Source organism: Falco punctatus (genome assembly GCF_963210335.1).
Source record: "Falco punctatus genome assembly, chromosome: 13".
Lineage (NCBI taxonomy): Eukaryota > Metazoa > Chordata > Aves > Falconiformes > Falconidae > Falco > Falco punctatus.
This window is the reverse complement of record NC_137593.1, coordinates 2,461,981-2,487,887: the sequence shown is the minus strand read 5'-3', so window position 1 is coordinate 2,487,887 and position 25,907 is coordinate 2,461,981. Positions and strand designations below refer to the sequence as shown.

Genomic DNA, 25,907 nt, shown 5'->3' with positions numbered 1-25,907 from the left:
GCCGGCCCAGGGGCTCCCGGGCAGGGCCCGTGCGGGGCCCAGCGGTGCGCGCTGCCGCTAGCCACCAGCCCAGCCAAACCTGCGATGTAGCAGCGGCAAAAGCGCCCTAAAATACCCCAGACCTTGTGTACCGCGGCATTTCGGTATCATTCCTACGGGCTGCTCGCGACAGTGTAACCGCTGTGGGTGATTGCCATCGAACGGTGGTTGTGCAACACGGCATTGTAAGGGGAGGGTAACCAGTAATTCCAAGAAGGAACCAAACCAAAGGATCTCCCTGCCAGGCCGGATCTGAACCCAAACCTGACAAACAACCGTGGCCGAGACAGGCCCGCGCTGGGCCAGTAACAGGCTCGGTTCTACACCAGCTGTGACCACAGACAGGGTCTCCCAGAAGTTTTCTAAAACACCTGTAAAGAGCATACACGATGCTTAATTAATACAGTACCACCTATTAAATGAATATGTATGCTTTTTTGTGAGGAATGTATTGCACAAACGTAGGTATGATCTATATAATCATGCATGGATGTCATAACGGCAGGCACGTTAGGCAGAGCAACCCCCACGCATCCAGCGCTGCCATAACGGAATGCCTGCTCCTTCAGGCCACACTGGTGTTCAGGAGTTTTCTTATTCCCGATTTCAGTGACAAACTGACCCCCTGGATACGCAGGGGATCGCTCCGCCTGACGTGCACACCGGGTTGCTCCATGGTACACGTTACACGAGCCAAGCACTTGCACGTCACCCTCAGATAGCACCACTGAAGGTCTTTACTAACTCCGCGTGCTCCCCCGCGGGGTTTGCTCTCTCTCAGGGTGGGTGAGGGGGCTATTTGAGTCAGAGGTCACAATCTCCCACTGCCACAATTACTCTTGTCCTACTTTCAACTAATTTTCCGTAGACAGCAACACCTTACCAGCTTGCCTCCTCCTGCGGCCAGAGCTTCCTCACCTGGAGGCCTCGTTCTGCATAACTTAGATATCTGCATTCTTTTCATCATCTGTTCTTTGTTTCCCATCCTTCCCAAGGCTGACTCCCGTGGTTAGAAATCCTTTAATTCATCACTTTAAACAATTTTAGTGAGTCAGCTTGAACTAAACTTTGTACACAGATTTGTTTAACATACAGCTAAAGACTAAATCAGAGCTTGGTAGTTCAGGAGTTCAGACAACAGGATGGGGAGGGCATTAGCTACACCAAGCATGCCCTGCAGTGACAGAACTGTGTGTAGGCACGTGGCTGGCAGGACCTCACTTCAGCTTTTAGCACCTATAGCCTCCTTTTCTATTAAAAGGGTCTTAAAGGCAGGCCTGTCGTGGTCAAAAAGCAAGTGAGGTCCTTGGAGGAAGGGTGACTCTCTGACCTCCAGTTGATTGGAAACATAAAGTTCAGGAGGTACTTTTGGTTTTCCTGCAGGCAGGTTTGCCCTGGCCACGTGCTCCCTGTCTGTCAAGAATCATAGTCATAGAATTGTTTAGGTTGGAAAAGATCTTTGAGATCCTAAGTCCAACTATTAATCCAGCACTGCCAAACCCATCACTAAAACATGTCCCTAAGCACCACATTTATGTGTTTTTTAAACACCACCAGGCATGGTGATTCCACCACCTCCCTGGGCAGCCTGTTCTGATAAAGGAACAAGGAGCAACCGCAGCCAGCACTTCGGCCCTGGTGGCTCCCTGCCTCCTCCACAGCTTTGCCAGACTTCCTCCTCACCCAGCTAAGCTTTGGGGTTTTATATTACTATTTTGCTTGACACATTCAAGAGGAATAAATCTCTCATAACAAGTAGCAAACCGGAAAAAAAAAAAAAAAAAAAAAAAAGGAAAGCTTAAGGGGTAGACTGCAATAAGCCTGTAATAAGCATATGGGGAAATGCAAAAGCTTGTAAAATGTCTCCATTATCCTCCTTTTGGATATTAAACTCATTTTACTTGAGTTATTTGGTCCAAAAAGGTCTTCCAATATTAGACAAACCCTTCAAAAAACTACTTATTCACAGGGAAAAGGTCCAGCCTTCTGTCAAATTTCATCTTTTTACACCAAAATACGTAACCTGAATCCTTTGTGCACATCATCAAGTGACATATGGTGCTTTTTGATCACAATATGCTCTTAATGAAGGCAGAAATACTTGTTGTTTAAGCCAAAGGATTTATTTAGCTTTTCAGGATGACAAAAAGAAAAGCATTGCATTTTACCCGATGTGCTGTGAACCAAGATGCCCACTTTCCAGCTACTCTGTCATTACTTTGATCAGTAACCATTCAAGAAAGCCAAAACAAGTTTTCAAAACACACTGGTATTGCATCCGTGTAGTGCATCTGCTGTAAACTACTCTTGGGCATAAAATGCTTACTTTTCAATTGATATGTGTCTTTTAACAGATCTGTCAAAAGGGAATTGTGTCATGAAATTGTGGGATCACATTTTCACCTGCCCTAGACTAGTCTAGATTCCTTGAAATCACAGTGGCTCGTTCAGTTTACTATAGTTGCTCTTAAAAACAGGGGCTTAAACTGCAAGGCTGTGTTGTGAGAGCACCCGTGCGACAAACTTGAGGGTTTCATTGCCGCTTGAGGGAGCTCAAAGGTAATGCGTGGCCATGCAGAGCACCTTGCGTTTCATAGGGGGCATAATTAAAGGCAGATTGTTTATATACACAGATAAAAGGGATAACTTTGGAAAGCAAAGGTGTATCTAGCAAAAGCTTGTGTACGGCAGAAAAGTGTAGCCTTTTATCCTGGCTAACTAGCCCCATTATTCCAGGAGACCATTGTCACATCACCCAGTACTTTCCTAATCTCTGTGATCCATAGAAAATGGTTTTTGTTCACGCACACACTCTAGTTTCCCTCCAGGACACAAATACAGCTGTTGCAAAAGGTCAGAGTCCCCAGACTACTCTCTCACCGTCATTCTCAGAAAGAAAATGTTGAGAAACCTCAGGACACGGCTGGATCCATCGCTGGTGAGGGTGAAGGCAGAAGCCCCAGCCTGCTCTGATCATGAAGTACAGAGCCAGAGTCAACAGAACAGAGTTCTCTGTGGCTCACAGCTGCTTCCCCAAGGCTCTGCTGCTCCATTTCACAGATAATCTTAACCACAGGAACTTCAGACACATTACCTTGTGGGTCAGGGAAGATAACCCTCACCAACAAGAAACGAACTGCACAGCCTGTTCAATAAAACGATAGGTACCAGTTCCAGGCTGTTGTACCCAGCAAAGTTCAGCTTAACAAATCTGCAGAGTGCCAGAATAGTATCACTCAACAGATGTCCCTGTAACAAGTTTTAAATGTCAGTTCAGAAGGCACAAGTAAATTACGGAGAAGTGGTAGTTAAAGCTGAAAGAGAGGTAATTGGCACACACTCAGAGGTGCTGGTTTAGTGCTTTGTTATTGCCTTATGCAGTAGTCCTTTGACTCTGTTCTTTATAATATTCTCATAACAATTTCAAATTAACCTCACATTTAACTGATATGGGCACCGACACAATGCCAGCACTCTGACAAAAGAATCCCAGTCTCCTCTAACTTTTGATCAATTTTATTGGTGAGAATATTTAAAGGAAGATCTAGAAAAACAGATTTTATTTCCTAAGTCTCAAAAAGGCTTTCTAGCCCCATAATCAAAGTGGGAGGCGAAAACATATAGCGAGTAAACATATTAAACTGCACTTTCTGACGTGGGATGCTCATATCATGGCCCGGATTCAGCTGTATATGCCAATGGGAAGAATGGAAGTGAACAGCTTTCAGAGGCTCTAGGAATATCGTCACCAAAGCTCTAGTTTGGGTGACTTCAGTTAATCAATTAACAACCACAAAAAATTCTGCAATCTTTCAAGCTGACTTGTGGATCAGGATTTCATCCTGGGTACTTTTGTGGCAGTGTTCTGTACACTAAAGACCAAAAAAATGCGCTCTGCAAAAGTATTTTTGAGAGCTTCTGACAAGCGTGGCAGATTGTCTCTGCCAAGTATGGTGACAAAGGATTCCTGGAAAAATAAATATTCAGCAAAGAATATCATCTTGACTCTCTGCAAACTTAGCAGTAAGATTTTAAGCACCAGTTTGCCACCTTCTTGTCCCATTTTAGTTTATGTAAATCTCTGTAGCACTACAGTCCAGGTGTTCCTTACTGTAAGAAACTCAGTGTGCCACTGTTCCATAAATATGTAACAAACATGAAAAGACAGTGTCTCCTTCCTATTCCTGTAAAACCAGTGAGACAAGGCTAGGTCACCACATACGACCTCAGAGGTCAAATACTGTTTAGTAATCTCTAATTTTTTTTATTTAAACTAAAGAATCCTTTTCTTTAGTTTAAATATTTTAAAAATATATTTTTATTTAATTTATATAATATATATAAATAATAATTAATCTATTTAAATAGTAAACATAAATGTCTTTTCTATTTAAGTCCTTACCCAAATGAGCTGTGTTACCCTGAAAACTTCAAGACTTTGTAATGTGTTTTGCTTTTTCTTGTCCTCTCTACTGCCTGCTCTTGGGAGACCAGAGATCCATCTGAATTCACTTATTCTATGATTTCCTGAGAAATAAAGACATGACTGTTAACGTCTCGCTCTGCCAATGAAGCTTTGTCATTCTTTCCTGATAGTATCAATTACATGATTGCCGCTTTCCAACACTCTATTACTATCATACAAATATATGCAAAGATAGAAGCTGTTTAAGCTAAAAGATACCTAAATAATTTTAAAATTAGTACTTTATGTTACTTTCAAGCAGGTTCCACTGAGCATAATCTATTCAATACCAAAACAGCAAATGTAATGTTGGGAGGAGTCCTCACATGGAGCACAGCCTTGGCAGGTTCCTGTACAACAAAGGGTTTCTGTGCTTTCTTTCATACATGGGGGAGTTTTCAAAAACCTGAAACACATGCAGTTTTATTATACTTAATTTCAAAGATGTCAGTGGGGTTTTCATTTTATTTTCATGGCTGTGTGCTTAAATATTTCATATTAAAAAGACTGGATTTGTACTTTACCCAGATCGGTATAACATAGGACTCTCTATAGTAAAGTAAGAAATTACTGCCACGTATCTGGAATATTTAACAGGAGAAAAAGAATATTTTTCCATTTGCTATTTCAAAATATTTGCCATGCCACCTCTTTCTTCCCAGCCACTTCCGTCTTCACCTTGGATATGACCTTGCTGTGCCTGAAACTTAATGGCTGTAATGTGCAGTGTGAGTTAAGTCTAAGATGATTCTCAAATGCATTGCAGGTGAGTGTTTATGTCACAAATAAATACAGTAGATGGCTCTTAAACTCATACTTTAGAATGTTTATTACAGATGCAATTTCTGTCTTAGCATAAATCAAAGTACTTAAAGTGCCATATGATACCAAATGCTTAGTTTAACAGCATAAAATTGAGCAAAAACTGTATACAGTACTTTATAGGTGCTATAAAATTCGTGTGCTTGTGGCCTCACCTTTTTGCATTGCCCAGATCAATCAAGTCCACTGAACACTGGATAGTAAATACTCACGTGAAACAACGATTAGCTTTCAGAGTTTAGTTTTTCTAAGTTATTACTGTCTTCAGTGAAGATGCTTCAAAATATGACAAAATTGCAAAGAAGCAGGAACCGCACTTAACATGATTAAATTTACTTCACCATCATTAGACTATTATCTATTCTTTGAAAGAAAAATCTTGTGCTTTGCCTCCAAGATGCATTAGCAACCTATTATGAAAATCTGTCACACACAGGCATGCAAACATGTGTTTTAATCACCTCACGTGGTGAGGAATGTGTTATTATAAAGCTCTCTGTGTCCTGTATCACACATTTCCTGTCTCACTCCAATATTATTGGACTTGTGTACAATCTCCCTAAGACACGTCTGATTTCTGTAAACAGCTGGGAAAAGGCTGAGGAAGCATTTTTGCACCATAAATCTATCTGACACCAAAGATCTTGGCCTAAGGAACCTCTTGAGGTTTGAAAGGATACTCCGCCAAAGCAAACACCTCCTCCCCTCTCAGCTGAGTCAGACAACAGACCGTGGCACTGAGCGTTGTGTGTTTATTGCTTTCTTTTCCAAGTGCTCTCATCAAGAAAGATTGCTCCTCTTCGTATTTCCCAAAATTACTTAAAGCCCCTAGCTGTTCCCTAAGGCAAGTGGGCACCAGGCTGTATCTCTAATAGTTGAATCTGCTCAGGTAATTACAAAAAAATACCTGCAGTGAGAGTGTAAGAGCATCATTAACGATGTGTAGCTTCTCAGCCAAACCAGTACTTAGAGGAGGCTTTCTTTTAGTATTACTGTCTGGGTACTTTGACACAGCAGGATGTAAAAAAAAAAAAAAAAGAAAAAAAAGAAAAAAAAAGGAATTGGAGCACATTGCTGAAATACTTACTAATTTACTTTAACTTCCTGTGAACAGGCTGTCATTTGAAATAATATAATGCAGGAGACCTCTAAACCTTCACGTGCCGTTTCCTTTCTGGACCACATTGCCCTAAGTGCTCACTTTCGACCCCTGGGGACCCGCTCCTCTTGTTGCCCACACTGCCCCTTCATAAAGAGGTGGGTGCTCAGTGCCTGCACTTCTGCAGGTGCTAATGTACCAAAGCGAGAGGCACTGACCGTGGGACTGCCTCACTGCCTGAGCCCCAGGGGCCAGCAGAAACCCCAGCAGATGCTGGTACCTGACTTCCAGCGAGGACACATGGGCCAAAGCATTGCTGAGTGGTGTAACTCTGAGTGTGGTGGCCACAGCACACATATGTAATAACTTCTCCCTATAAAAGGATCATGGAATCACAGAACGGTTTGTGTCGGCAGGGCCCTTAAAGCCCACCTAGCTCCAGCCCCCTGCCCCGGGCAGGGCCACCTCCCCCCAGCCCAGGTTGCCCAGAGCCCTGTCCAGCCTGGCCTTGAGCCCTGCCAGGGACGGGGCACCCACAGCTGCTCTGGGCAGACTGGGCCAGCGCCTCCCACCCCCACAGCACAGAATTTCTTCCTTTAACCTGACTGTCCCCTCCTCCAGCTGCAAGCCGTTCCCCTTCAGGCACTGGAAGCTGCTCTAAGGTGTCCCCGGAGCCTTCCCTTCTGCAGGCTGGACAACCCCAACCCTCAGCCTGTCGCACAGCAGAGGGGCTCCAGCCCTCTGAGCATCTTCCTGGGCTCCTCTGGGCTCGCCCCAGCAGCTCCATGCCCTCCTTATGCTGGGGGCACAGAGCTGGACGCAGGGCTGCAGGGGGTCTCACCAGAGCGGAGCAGAGGGGAAGAATCACCAAATCACCTCCCTCTACCTGCTGGCCATGCTACTTTTAATGTAGCCCACGATGTGTTTGGCTTTCTGGGCTAAAAGCGCACATTGCCAGGTCATGTGGAGGCCTCTGGAACTATCACCTTCCCTCAGAAATCACCATTTCTGCATAGTTTTTCTGCTGTTTTCCACAAGTTCATCTGCACAGGTGTAATTTTTGAAGCCAGCCCATTTCTCAGCTGCTGGGTCTGGTTGCTTTATTGCATTGCTCTGATAGATCATTTCCCAGTTTCCCTGTGCATCCCGGTGGAGCCAGGAGTCAGCAGAGCTGTGCCATTTCAAGCAGCCTGCAGGAGGGCACTGCATGTGTACTCCATAGCTTAATTCAGCTCTCTCATCTTGTTGCTTTTCTAAACATAACCTAGAGAAATTAAAAATATTTTTCACTTTGGAACCAGCTATTATGTCTAACAAGCCTTCTAAGGGGAAAAAAAATTATCAGAGGCTGCTCAGCACATACGTATGGGTCTAGAGCCAAATAATAAAGTGTCTAGAGCTGGGTGAGAGGGGAATTCAGAACTTTTGGCTTTTGGGCAATAGTTGAATTACTAGATAACACTTCTGCCTCACTCAATGTACAATTTTCCCTTTGTGCCTACAAAAGTTTTCCTCAGCATACACATATTCCTGTCTCTCACCACAGTAGCATCATACGTTAACAGTGCTAAGTTTTAAAAATCTCCAGGTTACTTGATCGAAATACTGAACCACAGATGCCTGAGCGACACTGAACTGAAGCATTTACTGGAGAGTTCATCATTGGAAGGATGCGTTCTCGTAACATTTTTTAAAACTCTACTGTTCCTTTCAGTGGGATGGGCATGAAGCATTTTATAACAAAGACCAGCAGTTTCAGAAGGAAGCTTTGATTCTGAATCAAATGCTCAACAGTTGGTGCGACACGCTGGCCCAGCTGCCCTGGGAATGAAGGAAGTTCACACCCTTGACAAGGGCTTTGTTTCCCTCCCTCTGTCTGAAGACCAAGTGAAAGCGGTGCAAAGGCACCGTCACTAGGGCTGGACTTTTCATTCTTTTGAAATGAAAGCATATAGAAACACAGAAACAGATGGGAGAAAAATCAGTTCCCACCAACTCCATTGCAGCCCTTGCAGTGTACCTTTAAGAGCCCTGTAAATACAGAACGTGCATAGTTCACCGCATAGGTATCATTCTGTTCTTAAATTGTTGTGTATTACTACCACCCAAAAATTTGGCTAACAGGCTGTCATACATTCTAAGTATCTGACAAGAACCTCCTCTTTCAAACTGCGGCATAAAGCCTCATGGTGTCCCCACCTAGCTCTGTATTTATCTCCCTTAGCTACTTGTATTCCAAAAGCAGATCTCCTGTCAAGCTCACCCCCCGGCCCGCCCCCCCCCCCCCCCCAAGGCTGAGTATTTTATGCACATCAAGCAGTTCCTCATCAGGCATTTCCTCCGCCCTCAAGTCATTGAACTTTTCTGGAGAGTTTCCAAGGCATGGGTAAGGTGGGCGGTTTTTCTTTCCTTCTCTCTCTCGGCTGCAGCCCAGACTTGAGCAGAACTTTCCAAGCAAACAGATTTTATTCAGTGGCACCATCATTCCCTGAACTTTGTGATTAATTCCTTTGCCAATACACCTGATCACCCACTTTCCTTTCCTTGCAAATGAACCCCCTCACCTTTGTGCAATTCACTTCTTGCCATCTCTCCTAGGCCCCGAATCTGAGGAACTGCTTTCCACTTTTCACCTGTATGAGTGTTTGTTTAAAACATCTCTCCCATTTCTGCTTGAGGTCCCGTTTGTCTCCGTACAACCTGCTTCAGAGCATGAGCTCTTTCCTGACAACGCCCTGATAACTATTGCCCGGCTTTACACACAGTCTTATCCAGCAATTGTTATTCCAGGAGACACCCTGCCATCAGTTTTCAGTTTTCTGATTTATGGTCACTTCCCCTTTGTTCCATTGCTCCAGCATTTACATGAATTCTTATCCTAGCTGCAGCACTTTTAGCAGGTGGCACAGCATCAGTGGATATTTCATCCACTGCAGGAATTCTCAAGATTCAGTGGTCTTGCATGATTGTCCACAAAAAGCAGCAACTAATCAAGATGACATGATGTAGTTTTACCTATTAGTTTCTAAATATATATATATATATATATATATATATATATATATATATTCTATACCCGTAGTTGACATGGTTATGTTAAATGTTCTTACTTGATTGAGACATTTCAAAATAAAACCAAGAAATGCCAAATCAGTACCATTCCAATAATTTGGAGTCATCTCCACATACCTAGCTTTATCTCTGAGAATATGAGGCTCTGCCCTGTTTCATGACCCCAAGAACGTGACACCATGGGGAAAAAAAAATATCACTAAAAGCTCTCATTTAGAAGAAAAAAAAGAGAAGGTGGGGGTTAAGCATAATGCTTTCCTCATTGGCAAAGAACTGGAAACTAGCAGTTTATCTGTCTGGAGAAGAGAGGAAAAAATTTCACAAACCAATAATCAAAAACAAAATGAGGACAAGGTATTCTGCCTAAGCATTTGTAAAGTAAGGGGCTGGAGATGGGGATGAAATGCATGATTTTCTTTTTTACTTTCCTTCAAAGAGTGAATGAAAAATTATTGTGCATAGCAAGAAAATAACTTGTAATATAATTCAGAAAATATATTGTTTCCTTTAGAAGCATCTTGCTCAACACTTGATTTCACATTTTCATTCCTTAGAGATTACAATTCTTTGCATTTTTATATCTCTGAGTTCACCACCTTGTGGTTTTGAAGTACAAACAACTTCATAAATATTATTCATAGCATTAGAAAAAAAATCAAGTAGATTCATGTTCTTCCACATAAATGACAAGTGAATAAATACAAGTTATATGGGTGACTAACTGAAATATTACACTAAAATTTCCTGCACTAGAGGCATATCATGAGTGCTGTACACAGAGATAATACTGAGTAAATGTGTATTAAAGTTAACATTGTCCCTAGGCCAGAGTTTCAGTGAAAGGTCATTCTAGCTTTTTCAGTTTGGAAAATTTTACCTTGTGTTAAGACCTTTTGTTTCTTATGAGGCCTACAGGATTCCTTTCTATGGCACAGGGACAGATAGAGAGGATGATTTAGTGGCATGCATGCATCCCTTCATTGTATATACTGTATGCTTTGCATATATTGCTATCTTGTTATGTGCATGTCCATAGATGGTAAGTAAAATCTGTATATCTTTCTGTCAGAAGTTTTTAAATACTCTTGTTCTACACTGGAGACATGAGTTCATATGCATAACTGTCTGAAGAAGCAAACGCCACAGCCCCAAAGCCAAGCAAACACCATAGCCCCTGTACACCCGCTGGCGGAAAGTCACGGTCCCTCTCTCCCTCCTGCCTGGCTGGAGCTTGGGAACTGCCGGGCACCCAGAGCCAGGGAACATCCCCGGCACTGTCCGAGCTCGGGGCTGAGCTGGGAGGGCACACACTCCTCACCCCGCAGCCAAGCAAGGTTTCCTTCCTTGACTTGGGCAGGGAGGAAGAACCATGCTGTACCTGTCGGCTGGTTGCAGCCTGAGTCAGAGCTACCCACAGCAAAGCACACGTGTTCTGGGCTCTGGGTGGTTCTTTTTGGAAAGGAGGAAAAGAACGACTTCTTTGAAAATAACCTTATTTGAGCATAAGCAAATGGGTGAAGCAAAATTCTGGGATGGTTCTTATTGGAAATTATGCTATGCTTGTGTAACCTTTCACTTACAACTTTTTTTTATTTATATATTAAATTCTTCCACTAATCCTAAATTACATCCATATCTTAACCCCAGCAGTAGGGCAACACAACAAGAAACAGATCCCAGTGACCGCGGAAGGCTGCAACCTTGCTTCTCCCTGCTTCTACCAGGAACAAAATTCCCAATAATTGTAATTCCTATGTTACTGTAACTGGACATATAAACCATGATTTCACTTGAATGAGTAAGGCAAATTGCACTAAGCTGAACTGGCTGTGGACATCTGCAGACTCTGTTTTGGTTACACACCGTTCAGACATTGCGGATACTCTTCCAAGCTGTAACAAGTTGTTTGCTTTTTTTAAACAGCGCACAGGGATGAAAAGAAAGCTAACCTTCAGAGAAGAGATGACACCCCACAGCCTGGATGGGAAGCTTCTGGGCACTCTTCTTGGTCCTTTGAACATCCTCAGTGGTCCCCATCGGCCTAGGAGGGAAGGCTCAGAAGGGCCTTGTACTGGCTTCACCTATCCCGAGCTGCTGGAATTCCTTCAGTCTCAGGCACTCCATGTGTAAATGGCTGCATGTTCCGTGAGTAACAGCTTCAGCTTCCTCTCCTGCCCTGCCTGCATGCTCTGCACCTGCACAGAGCTTGGATGGGCGCCAGCTCTCTGTTCAGAGAGTTCCCTCGCACATCCAGCGCCTTGCTCACACAGATCTAGCCCAGGGTCTGCATGGTAACCATTAGATGAAGTCTTAGACTAGAAGAAATTGAAGAGAAGAAAAAAAAAAAAAAAAGAAGTTTTCTTCTTTTCTCTTATCTGGAAAGAAAATGCAAATTTTTTTTCTGGAAACTTGAGCAGTCAGTTCATGCGATATACCTACAATGAGATCCACAACCACAAAGCATTCAAATAAAATACAAGGCAGTGAACTGCTGCGACACTTTTATTTCAAATATCTAACATCTAACAACAAATGCCAAGCGTACTGCTTTGTAAAATTATAGGGAATGTAAAATGGAAAGAGAAAACTGAAGTCAGGAAAGGGATCAGATAAAAATCCTGCTTTTGCGAGTGACGCCAAGTAATAACATCCCATCCTGGCCCCCACACAAGATCTGGAGTGTTTGCTTCCCTTGGCAAACTGCATGAAATCACACTCCTTCCAGCTTATAGTTACACTCCAAACAATAAGTGCTTTGGGGCAGACTTAGGCTCCAAGATCTCCAATTAAATGCCCTGCTGTCCAATTTACATATAACCTGCTGGTGAACAAGGACTGACTCTTAATTTCTTTGGGGAATGCGTCCCTTGGAGTCTTTCCAAGCACTGATAACGACTGTTATTTTGGATGGCTTTTCTGTGCTGCATGGGAGTCAGGATCATATAGGTGGGGTTTTTTGCAAAAAAAAAAAAAAAAAGGAACATTTTGCAATGATGTTTTTAATGTCATTAGATTTCATAAAAGGTGACATTGTCCTTGGTCGTTTCTCAGCCCAAAGTAGCGTGTATATACTTCCCAAAGATTACATTTTTCTCCAGCAGTTTAGTCCTGGACCCTGAAAGGCACCTCAGTGTGACTGCAAGTCTGAGTAAGATGTTTCATTAGATTAAGATGATTTAACGAACAAACGTCACAACTATTCACACTGAGCAAAAACATAGCTATGACAGTCAGGTGTTCAAAATCTGCAGCACTTTGGAGTCAAAAATCTCATTTTCTGAAGTCAGTTCACATGTACCAAAGTCACACTGCAAGCTAATCATAGTTCTTCATCTTCATATAAATTTTTGCCTAGAATCTACATTTCCAAATTTTCTTTCTTTAAAGGCTGCCTATTACTATGCCCAGCTCTGCTCTTCTTGCGAGGCATTGATCAAATTCTTGTCGATATATTAGCATGCTGGAACAGATCCATTAAAGTTATTAAAAGTATTACACATGCCAAAATATTTTGACTGACAAAGTGAAAAACATTTCCAGCCCTCTGAGATCCCTGTCTGCGGTAAGCCTTGTGAATAACTGGCCCAAAATAAAATTACGTTGGTGGTTATTACCACTACGAGACTGCTAATCTGGTAATTACTAGGAAGCACATCAGCCTGGGCAGAGCTACAGCATAAAAAATCCCCAGGGTGAGGGGTGGGATGCAATACCAATCCCTGGGCAGCAGCAGTGCTTTAGGCAAGACATGCATGACACACAGCACTTGGGTACAGCCTGGATGCAGGTGACATGAACATTACTTACTGGCTGCTGAAAATTACTTTGCCCCACAGAAAAAGAAAGCAAAGCCAGGAACCCTGCACTCATAACAATAACCCGAGGAGGACTCTACAAAAGAGGCTCTAGCAGAAAACAGAGCCTCTGAGTTTAGGCTTCCACGCTTTCCAGACTTTGCTTTTTCATGAATGCAAATAACAGCAAAACAAAGCACTTCAATATAAGCTCTCACTCAAGTGTGACTTCTTACATGGATCTTTCATAAAAGACCCTCCTGCCTCCATCCCTAGCTGTCCCAACATCGCTGCAGCTTCTACTCCAGTTTCCCCTAGCCCTGGCTCCCATTTTATTGCACTTTCTGCTCAACAAGCAAGAACAAAATTTTATGGTTTTTATTCTGACACGTGAAAGAGCAATGCTGCTCTCAGTACACTCCCAGCCTTTATTCCCTGGGAATACTTCCCACAGCCAGCCTCACACCCTGTGTCCTCCATAGGAAAGGTAATTTTCCTACAAAACTGAAAGGCTGGGCTTTTCAGGGGGATTGTCATGGACGTTACACCCAGCAGATAACATTTTGATAGTGGCTGTGGAAGGCGTCCAGCAGTGCCTTGTAGCCCAGCAACCTGTCCCCAACAGCAAGTGCTTCACAGGAAATGGAAAAGAAACACAGCAATTTTAACAATGCTTTCACAGGTCCCACGGGACTTGGAAGAACTGGTGGATGAATCACTGCTCATAACACGTCTTCAAGGAAGTCAACAGAAAAATAAACGGACTCCAAATGTCATAATTGGCTCTCCAGGGGCTAACGGGGACCTTTCGCTGAAGTCTCCAACATGTTTCAGCCTCCAACCATACCACCCCAAGCTTGATGTACGCAGCAACTGGCATAGTCAGAGTTTGGGCAGGGGCTCTGTAAGAAAAGAAACAGCGCCCGGCAGTAAACAGACAATCATGCTGATGCAACACAATGTGTTGAATCTGTAAGAATATCTGTGTGCTGTTGTAATGCTTGCCTCACTTATGTGTGCACTTACCCAGTACTCAGCAAATAGATTTAGCAACCAGGCATTGTTAGACTAAGATATGCTCCTCCTTCAAGATTTATTTTGTATTCTTACTATTAACATCTGCCACAGCAATCTTTTGTCTTAGGACAAGCCATGGAGCTCAACAATGGTTCATCAGAAGTCCAGCTCTCAAACAGCAGCTCACTCCTAGGGCTTGTCAGATGCTCCTGTGCTCTTATCTGAGGCGCTGCTGGTTGTTCTCATCATCTCTCAGCTAAGGGATAAGCAAGAAAAAACAGGGGTAAAACCAAAGAGTTAAGGTCTGCAATTCCTTTCCTGACCAACACCTGTAAAGCTGCTTCAGACCCTGGATGTATGCTGGCTTCATAAACAGAACTTTGTTTTAGTCTGAGAAAATTCTACCACAGCCCGCTTCAGAAAAATGCAAAAACATCCAACATCTTTTTCAAGTCTCTGTTTTTATTTAATAAAACAGGCTGATTGGGGAAACCTGAATTGCTTAAAGCATCAGCAAGACTGTCCAAAATTCATGCTCCCTCTTTACTTTGCTGGCAGAGGGAAACACAGCAAAAATAACTGAAGGGAAAACAATTTGTTTCCCTAACATTTCAAAAACTAGTGGAAAGTATAATCAGCTAATATTGAAGATGGATTCTAAATATCTCGACAGGTTAGATTGTACCTTTGTTTTCACTGCTTTGCATTCCCTTCTCAAGCTCTCTGATGACCCCATGGTTGAAAGTGAGCTTTTAGAACAGGACATTGTAACACAAAATCCTCACATCACAAACCTCATGAACAAAGCACGGAGGAATCGTATTGGCAAGTATAATTGTACAGTGTCTAACAAAGAATATAGACAGCCATGGCTGCCTACAGACTTGACAGTACCTGTAGTATCTGGTATATCCATATATATATGTCTACAAACATGCACAAACACCCATATGCAGATCACGCCAGAATCACACAAACTGTGGGCCAAGGTCAGGTGCTGTATCATGAGTGAAGGTTTTTATAACTTTTAACTTGACAAAACCATGGCTTTTCCTGTGATAAACAGTAAACTTTATTCTCAGGAGAGTCAGTCAGTGAGAGATTGGCTACATGACTTCTCCAGGTGCATTCCCATCCCAATGGCTGTGATTCTTGGCATTGATCTTCCACCATTTCTTTTTTATATATATATATATATATATATAAGAGCAGATTTCTGTTACCTTCTGTAGCTTATGTAAACTTTAATTTCAGTGATGTCATTTCATGATATGGTATTCTATTTTCAGGTACCTTTGTTATTTGTATAAGAAAATGTTTTCTACAACTTACCATGAGCAGTTAGACCATTCCTGCCAAAAATCTGTTTGAGTTAAGAGCAGGTGCTTGTGACTTTTTCAGTGGGATTGCCAAGCATTTCCTCGTTCAATCAATAAGCTGCCTTCATAAGGGAAATATTAATATCAAAACCCCTTCCATTTTAAGTGCCTTGTTAAGAAATGAGTTTTTATGCCTAAGTCAAATTTGCTCTGCTCCTTCTAAAATTCTGCATTCACTACAAATATGCAGAGTTGCTTATTAGCATCCAGAAGGCTAAAAAAAAATAATTCATTAAAGGTAAATACCTAAAATCATAACATCTATATAATCTCAGCAAAAACTAACCTATTCCAGTAGATCTTGTTTCTCTTTATAATTTCAAGGTTGCATACAGAAAAATATTTTTTGTCTACACCAAAGTTAGTAAGGGCACCTAGTTTGTAACATCACTTGTGAAAACCAGCTAGAGGCGTTTACTTCCACCTTTGTATGTAGTGTGTTTCTTTGTGCCTTTTTGTTCCTAATTCCTCAGTTATGGTAAAACACGTGCAGGTTTGAGAATCCACCCTGCCACTACAACCAGGCCCCTGAGCAGTGCCAGCGTTCGCAAGGCACTTGCACAACTGAGCCTTTGGGGGTTTTTTTATCCAGGTCACACACTTCACCGATTTAATACTACAAAACCACATAATTACACTGGACTCCACCTAGAAGGCTGAATGAAAGCTCTGCATGAGCAATATGAGGTTAAATCTGTAGTCTTCTGCACTGACAAATGTTCAGAGTGCAAAATAGGGATTGCATTTATGCCCATGAGGAAAACATGGGTTAAAAGTACCGTCCTCCCTGCTTTTGCTGTCTCCAGTGATGCATTACCAAGCAAAACTACATCACTCTTGCAAGTGCTTTATAAAATCCCCTGCCTTCTCCTCTGTCCATTAACGCATTTTGCCTTGCCCATGCTTTATCTGTGCAAACTTGCAATCTGCACAGGGTCAAGCACCGACTGCTGAAAATGCTCAGCTGCTATGAAAGTACTTTATTTTCTCCATCTCCGTCTGCAGTTTGTGCATTATGGCAAAGTTATAACAGTTAAAAATATATGTTTAACCTTCTGAAGAAAGCCTCTAGCCTATGGTGTAGCCTAACACACAGAATCCAGAGCAATAAAAGCACTTGTATTCAGCTTCTCAATTTAAATCATGACTGTGCTACATCAAGTTACTTTGGAAAACACTTTAACTCAGGACAGTACAAAAGACCAGTTATTAAAATTAAAATTGATCTAGTATCATATAGAAGCCAATATATAGCAGACTTCTTGAACCTGATCTCATTTCCCAAAAACATGAGGAAAAATCCAAGAACTATACTATCAGCAGTGGTTTTATTCAAAGTGAGAATTAGCAGTATTTAACCAAGCTTTCATTAGAAATTAGACTGGAAGATGCTGCTGAGAGAAACCTGCCATTAAAAATGAGTGCACCTGTGTCATAAGCAGTGACCTATGAATGCATTAAGAAAGTCTATCTTAGCCTTGCTGTTGTGAGATTTCATTGTGTCCTTAAAATGTTACCACTAGAATATATGTGGTTTTAATACAGATAACAGTTATTGTAGAGGCTCACGGAACCAGAGGCCAGTAGTGCAGTGGTGGGGACAAGCCATAGGTTTTGCCAGGGGAAGGAAAAGGACCCAGTGGCGACAGGAGCATTTCCCATTATTGTGCTTTAAATACGCTCAGCATTCACCCCCCTGCTATTGTTTTTCACATTTGCATTTGGAAGCAAGGTCAGCCAGGACTATTTTTAAAAAGTCAAAACAAAATGTCAATATAGGTTTGAGCTATCTGCATAGGAAACTTCAATAATCATCATATCTTACACAGAAAGAAAAAGTAAAATTTCTCCTTTTTCCTTCATGCAGTAATTTCCCTTAAATCTTCTAGATTTTTTTGGACAAGACCATGACTGGAATACTACCCCCAGTTAAGAAGTCTTTCAAAAGGAAAGGGTGGATGTGATCAGGGATTCAGGAAGGAAATCTTAACCACAATATTCACAGCAATACTTCAATCATGTGTTACACCTCTGTCAATACATACATTTTTTTGCTTCAAATACATCCAGCAATATGTTTCATTTGTGAACATATTACAGATCTGAAACCCAGTGCTGCCTAATAGAAGATTATAGCATCAAGTTTTTAAACTGCCAGTAAATAATTTCATCCGAGACGTTGATACAAATACTTCAGCTCATTATAACAATGCCTAAACCACTGATATCAGGAAGAATAAAATTCCACAACTGTAAATGTAGTTTTTTTTCTTTAAAAAAAATTAGCCAAACCATCCTGAACATAGTTTTATATTGTAACCCAAGCTCCACATCTCCTTCTAACATTGATTCAGTACAGACAGTCTGACATTAAAAAGCAACTCCCCCAAAAGAGGAAAATGGCATACAGTTTTGTTTGATGCATCACATACAACTTCCGATCAGAACTTGCCCTATCCCAGGCTTTCATTGCTAATGTATTAGTGTCAACAGGAGAACCAGAGATCTTCCAACAGAAAATGTCAAATTTGCATCTGTAAAATAGAAAATATTAATCTGGGTTCTGCCATAAATTGCATTTTCTTAAATACTGGGGAGGGTATCAAACCAAATCCCTGACATTTCAGTTTCATTTAGCGAAAAGGCAGAACAATTTCCCAGATCACATTGTCCCTGTCAGAAGAAGCTTAGCTAATGAGTTAGATGTTTTTTTCTGGTGATAACAGTGCTGGAAAGGCTGGTCACCAGGTAAACAATATTATGTTCTACAAATTGCAGGAGAAAGCTGCTGAGTGCTCAGTGCCTTTATGTGTGGATCTAGATATGAAAAAACCCAAACTCAACAACAACCAAACAAAAAAACTCAGGTCTGTGGTTTGTGCTGGAGCTGCACATAAATATCTCCTGATCTGTACTAATATGCCAGTCAGTTCCACCGAAACTGATTTATTATCACATTCCCCATTATTAAAACATCAGTAAAAATCCGTAACATTCTTAGGTCTTGCTCTATCAACCTGCTGATTTGTAAAAGTTGAGACCAGGGTGTAAATTAAAAAAAATAAAAATAATCTGATAAAGCATATTGAATGTTTGAATATACCAAAGGCTTATTTTCCCAGACCAAAACTACTGTTTAGACTATACATGACACTAAACATTTCCCATTTTCATTTGCTCTGTTTCTTATAGAAACTTTTAACATAAAAGAAAACCACCAAATGGTAATGCCCATTTATGCCAGCATTTTTGACCAAATGCATAAAATCCATTTTTACAATGTCATAAAGCCCATTTTTACAATGGCATGTAGTGAGAGCTGATGGCACAAGTGGTGAGTTCACCATCCCCACCCACCCCTTGTAGCACGATGCAGTCGTGCAGCATTCAGCTTGTGGCAGTGGAGGTTTGCCAGATTACACAAATTCACTTAGATTTAATGGCAATGAAAGTTGAAGAACTTTCTCCTTGTAGTCTCTCCAACTGGAATTAATGTCACTGAAAATTACTGTTTAGTGCTCCTCTACTGTTCTTCACAAACTGTTTTTTCCTTGAGCTTTGAACGGCTGAAAGTCTTTTAGTCAGTCATTACAGGATCAAAGCCACCGCTGAGATCATAGCTTTCGGTTGTCACTTGGATTTTTTTCAGTATAAACAGTTTTTCAGTGACTGTAATGCTCATGAGAAGTACCACGTTGGCCACACTAAAGTCTGTGCTTTGTAAGCAACGTTATTTCTCCATTTTTCCTTTAATCCTTTAACCTAACAGAGAGATTTTCATTTTGACTCCACCATCATCCTGCTGATTAAGCCCTCTACACAATATGAAGAAATAAATGCAATAGTTCTTATTCATTTACGTGAGGAAACAAGTACGTATTTGTCAAAACAGTATGACTAAGCAAGAAAAAAAAAAATCGTTTTCTCAGAAGTTCTGGGAACATACGGTGATGCAGAAAAGGAAGAAGAAGGAATTCTTCCTAATCAGAACTGAGAAAATGAGATTATCATGAGATGGAGCAATGATAAGAAAACTGTCATTGACCAATGAGAGACATGCTGAGAAAACAAACCATCCATTGGTATATAAAGGAGATAATAAATATATGAATTACTTAAAGAACTGGAGACAGTTGCTCTATCAATTTTAGTCCATATTCATCTAATGCTCAGGGTAAAAACCTAACTCCAGTTTGTTAAGGCACATAAGTAATATCTGCAATAACCAAATATGAACCTCGCAATGGGGGAGTGGGAATCATAATATGGATTTTGATTTGTTCTCTGAGGTAGTTTAGAAGCTATGGTAAAGTAACCTGCCTTTGTTGCTATCAAGGTGGTCAGTCTGCCTTGGGACTGTGTCATCTGGTGTTACAGGAAACCCTGCAGAAGGCTAAAATCAGTGACCTGCACTTTGTCACCATACTGACTTATCAGTGTAAGCTGCAAACTGGGTAATATATCTACTAACATAAAAACAGATTATAATATTTAACTTCGAGCAAATCTTAAGAAAAAGCAAGTACAAAATTCAGTAGATGAAGATAAAATGCCACACATAAATCAATTTAATCTCTGAACTGTCTCCCTGCGACGAAACTTTGTCTTACCAGAGAATTAACAATAAATTCTACCTATTTTCCAGCCTAAATAACATCCCTAGCTAATCAAGAAAACCCTTCAATAAGGAATACTTTTTGAGTGTGTATCATCTTTTGTCTGAGAGGTGTCAGAAATTAAGGGGGGCGGAGCAGAAAAAAATATCAGGATCACCTTTTAGGTCTGTCTGCTCAGAATGGTCTGTTCAGCAGTGACAGCGTGGGACTGGCCCTAGCTGTGCTTCTACCAGTGTTTTCCCTGTTATGGCTTTCGATCATAGGAGCCAGGGACCTTAGAGCTCAGCATCCATGGCTCCTGGGGAGAGCAGACCCTTGGAAACGGTCTCTGCAAAGGACAGAGAGAAGAGCGGTCACAAAAGAGAGGGTAAATGACAGGACACAGTGAGCAAGCCATGGAAAATGTTTCCTCTCAATTGTTGCTTCTGATGGATCCTTTCAAACATGTCACCTTGCAAGGAAGATAGTTTGTGATACAATGTTGTGGAATTTATATAAGAATTCACTCATTTGTCCTCACCTTACTTAAAGCACTAACTGAGCCGTCCTTCCCTTAGTGTGCAAATATTTAATGCCTTGTTTAAACATTGTGCAACTAAACACTTCAAAAATTATTGTTCTGTTGCAATAGTTATTTAACAGTGACATACACTGAATCTTTATGAAACCAGTATCCAAAAAAAAAAAAAAAAGCTGGTATTTCAAGGGGATTTCTATTGCTATCAGCTTGGGTAAACTTTGCCCTCAAACAAGTTAAGATGGTTTATGTGGGTTGAGGGGTGATGACTTAGATCCACGCGGGATGCAATTAATATAAACAGTGCTTTAGAGTCTTCATTTTAGACCCCATCTTTTGGAGATCTGGAGCACTGTCCAAACACCTCTGGAGAGTCAGCATGGCTGTAAGAGCTGTACAAAGGAAGGGAAGACTCTAATAGGGTTACTCCTGTACTGACCCAAATAACTTGCATTTAAGTGATGGCTTTCAAGTCCTTTCACTGTTCTCCATTTCCTCCATCCGATAAGTTTAACAGGAGACCACGTCAAAGGCCTTGAAAGTAATTCACCTCACAGTGAATATTTATTGGCTTCAACTGCTTTCTCTCTTTTGTTTATTTTTCTGTTAGTTCCTTATGGAACTATTACAGCTAAACAGCAGACTTCCCCATAGGCCAACTGACACATAGGATACACAGGTTTTTAGAAAACTCACCTACTGTACACTCACTCAAAATGTTAAGAGGCTTCATTTTGGCTTTAATGTAGCCTGCTCTTTTGTAAAAATGCATCATACCGTGCATTTTGAGTACTAACACCTGCAGGAAACACAGTCTGTGTTGGGTCACATCTATAAAATCCATTGGGAAAATCCTGTCACCTAAGTGTGCAAGAACAGCATCTGTTGCCACTGGTGCTGAACATATATGTTTGCCTTTTAAAAAGAACCCTGTCCATAACCAGAAAGATTTAAGAGTAGCCAGAAGCTTTGAAAACCAAATTTCCCTGAAAAAAAGCGAGCCACACTAAAACAACATACATATTTTTATGCCTATGCTTAACAGCAGGCAAGGTCAGCCCAGCAATGCATTAAAAGATCACCTATCCAAAGCTTGATTTATCCAGCAAAAAATTTGGAGACCAATTACACAGAAAATAAACTCTTGTGAGTAATTATCTGGAATAAAATCAAGCCATAATTATTGATAGCAGGGGGGAAAAGCCATAAACAATTCACTTAAAATCAAGTAACACAGCTTGGTTTTAACTGCAGCAAGATGCTGAGGTTATAACGGGAAAAGTTGCAAAACAATGTAAACTGAAGTTTGTCCAAATTCATTGTATTATATTACAGTCATCTGTTAGTGATTATGAGCCAGTGAGGTCTGCTGTATACAAAGGATATAGAGATAGTCTTCAAATATAAAACAAATTAGGAATAACTGGCCTCTAAGCAAGCATTTGATGTATGAAAAAAGATGGTAAGAAAATGAAAAGATCAGAATGCTGTTTAGACCAGCTGCCTGAAACAACCCTCATTTCCATTTCTAAAGGGTCCAAGTCAGATGTGACGTTAGTGTGATGCAAACTGCCACACAGTCTTAACGTTGGGAAATTTGCCATAAAGTACAATTTGCTAAAGTAGAACAGAGAAGGGAAGAGTGAGAGAGGTTTATTAACATGTAACTTACATCACCACCATCTTCTTTGAATCTGGACCAAGTTAACTAGGATCAGAGGTAGACAGATACAGAAGGATGAAACCTACATGCACCACACTCTAACTAACTAGAATATATACAACACACTCAAGCTAGATCACTCACTGTTTTTCATTTTGTTCAGATGTTACGTGCTGTAGGGTTTTGTTTTTACTATCACTAGAAAGTCTGAAGCAAATAAGCAGAGCCTATCTTGAAGCCCAGCTGTTAGAGGATGCACTTTTAAGGGCCCCATAAAATCAGGGCTTAAAAGAAATACATTTTCTAAATACTGTGGAAGCAGCAAATGCCTGTGTTTGAACATATTTGAGAACATCCCCGCAGCCCTGACCTGGACCAGTTCAGCATTTGAGCTTTTACTTTCCCCAAGTCAAAATGCTTTGTAAATTCAGAGTCACGTTTGATCAACAGCAAATTACAGCAACATAATCTCTGCAGCAATTCAGGAAATCTCCATGGAATGGTCCCTGCTTTGTGATACAGGTTCTCTGCCCTTGCCACACTGACCCTTGGGGTCTTGCCTACTCACAGACTTTTTGTTGCACTTGGGAGGAAGGAAACAACCGTATCACTCACAGCAATGCTGACCGAGAAAGCAGGAAAAGGAGGAGAACATGAGAGGGAAAAGGAAGTACATAGAAAGTCAAGGATAGGGTGGAAGCCTCACAGCTCAGTACTGAGGCATCAGGGGATTACAGGCTTTTCCAGCACAAGTGACAAAGATCCAGATTTATCTCTTTTACCAGCTTTTACCTCTTTTTAAGCACTTACCTCTCAACTAAGCTGCTGAACGCCCACAAAACCTAAGGTACCCAAACAGTAAGCGTGAAAGCTCTGTGCAGGGTGGTTTTACCTTCTTTCCTTGAACAGGGATAGCTGCAGCACAAGTAACACTAATGCCATGAGTTGGAGAAGCCAGCCCCATAGCCTCCTCCCTCCTCACCCTCTGTTACACAGCCTGCACCAAAGCTTTTCTCACCAGCAATCCCTGCTTCATCTTGCTGCTTGCCCTTCCACAGCCTGCGCTTCCTCCACTCCCATCATGTCCTCAGCCACTCGTTCTACCTCCAGAGTGCTGCTGTGAGAAATGAAGTGCGTGCAGCAAACTGATAGCATCAGGAAACAATTGGCACTGCTCAGACCCCTCCAGTGTCAGCTAAGGGGAATCATGCTTTGTATTTCATTTGAAAAGTAACACTGGAGCTGTCATCACGGTAAGGGTAAATGAGAAAAGCCTTGGTTTCTTCCAGCTAAACAGAAAATACTGCAGACAAACATGGCAAGTGTCCCAGTAAGGAAAAAATTAGCCTGCTCCCTCTGCAAAAATTTATAAACACTTTCCCCTTTAAAATATATGAAAAATGCCATTACCCTCTAATAAGCAGCTGTGTGACTGCAGATATGATGTTAAGTAAAGCAGTGCATTGTAAAGCTAGGAGAGATGTCAAATTAATCTCAAGTTAACCTTTCTGTATAGAATATAACCCAGGTGCAGAGGAGCAGCTTGGTCTCTAAATTAGATAAAAGAAACTTAATTTGCTGCATAAGTTATTGACAGTTTCAATTAAAACTGAAGTAAAAAAAAAAGCAAACTGCATAGCTGCACACTTTCTCTTGGATGCTGAACTTACTGAAATTGAATTTACTAAAACTTTACCATCTTCTAGTATGAATGGTATCTACCATCTTCTAGTATGAATGAGAACAAACTTTTATTTTTTTCCTAATACAAGTCCTGGATGAAACTGCCACACAGTTACAGACTCTCTGAGGATGAAGACAGAAAGCTAAATAACATCAAAAGAAGGGATGGGAAAAGAACATGTTTGTACTTCCGTCTGGAACAAAACATAGTGTATCACAGGAAAACAATCATTAGACTAGGGTAGGAGTACAGTCACAAAAAAATATATAAAAATGAAGTAGTGTTCAGAGCCTTGCCTGTGCCTGACATGGGCTTATGGGGAAACTGCGGAACAGAAATCTACTGAAAGTTTACTAACAACCCAGAAAGTACCTCTGCTGTCTCAGGAAATCAGGGAGCTGTACATGGCGGGAAGCTGTGAGAGCACTCCTGAGAAGCATCACTTATTCTTGCCTTGTTCTCATAGTCTTTGCAAAGCAAAGGCACTGTCAAAGGATACTGGGCTAGATGAGCTCTTGGCTTGACCCAGTACGGCTGTCTTTGTCTTACATTTTCACTCAAAACACGGCCCATTTCTCTTGAGGTACTTCAGTATTTGTAATAAAGAATTTGTTAACAGGCAACATAAAGGAATAAAGCAAGCTGCAGAAGGGACAAAACAGAAACCGCACAGAGTTTCTGGGAAGGAAAGGGAAAAAGAAAAGAACTACATTTGCATCGGCTACCCCAATGGAAAGAAAGAAAACAGCACACCACAGAATGTGAAGATACAAACTATTATTTATTGAAAATATTTCAGGTAGGAAAATCATAATCACCAACAGAGTCAGGGCAATTAAATGCATTGGGTAGCACAGAAAACAGCGTAGTAAAGAATGTTACTATGCCTTTTTCATAATAATTCTTTCCCTCACTTAGGAAAGCATCAAAGATACTGAATTTCAAGCTCTATGAAAAAGCGTTACAGTAATAAAGGTAACCTAATGCTCCATGAGAGACAGTTTGAGTCTCTAACTGGAGTTCTGATTTACCTCTCTCCCAGCCCAGAAGCGTGCCCCAAAACCATGCAGAAGTGTAAAAACAGATCCCCAGCTGCGCATACTAATACCCATCTGCTCGAATGGTAATGGAGTAGGTCATTAAAAAAACCAACGCTTTAACCCAGGAAACATTGCTGCCTTTTATGTTGTACCACATTCAGTCTCTACGAAAGAGATGCTTCCAGGAGCAGCAAGGCAGCAAGCCCTTTTCTGTTCTAAAAATCACCTTAAGGGAATCAGGCTACCGGGCTGCTGTCTGGGTTCATTTTCTTCACCATATGAGAGATGTGACCATACCGGTCCCAAAAAACTTCACTTTGTGAGACTTACTGAATGGAGGGATGCTTCCTTCTGCTTTTCATGCATCGTTTTTGGAATATTTCAGCTGCATCTCAGGGAAAGCGTGTCTCTCTCTAAGCAGGTCTTTAGTTGTGGGAGGTGTTGAGTTGTCAAAACGCTAAGCAGATAATTAGGGGTTTTCCCACATAATTACCTGTATCTGTGCTGATACGTGGTGTTGAGATGGTACATCTCCCTCGGAGCAGCAGTCTCACCTCACAGGGCACCTCTCCTGGCTGAGGGGGCCGGGGGTTGTCTGAGGGGAGCCGGGGGGCCTGAGGCTCCCCTCAGACAACCCCCGGCCCCCCTCAGCCCCCCTCAGACAACCCCCCCGGTCCCTCTCAAGCCCCCAGCCAGGCTG

General features: G+C 41.5%; 1 long non-coding RNA gene across 1 annotated transcript; it reads right to left on the bottom strand.

Moving 5' to 3' along the window:
• Positions 1–416: 416 nt before the first annotated feature.
• LOC308072844 lies at positions 417–25,872 on the bottom strand. Its single transcript, XR_013931825.1, has 4 exons — positions 25,701–25,872; positions 14,318–14,564; positions 11,447–14,193; positions 417–7,689 (listed from the first exon to the last, which is right to left on the bottom strand). It is a non-coding gene; the product is annotated as an uncharacterized lncRNA (long non-coding RNA).
• Between the last annotated feature and the right edge of the window lie 35 nt (positions 25,873–25,907).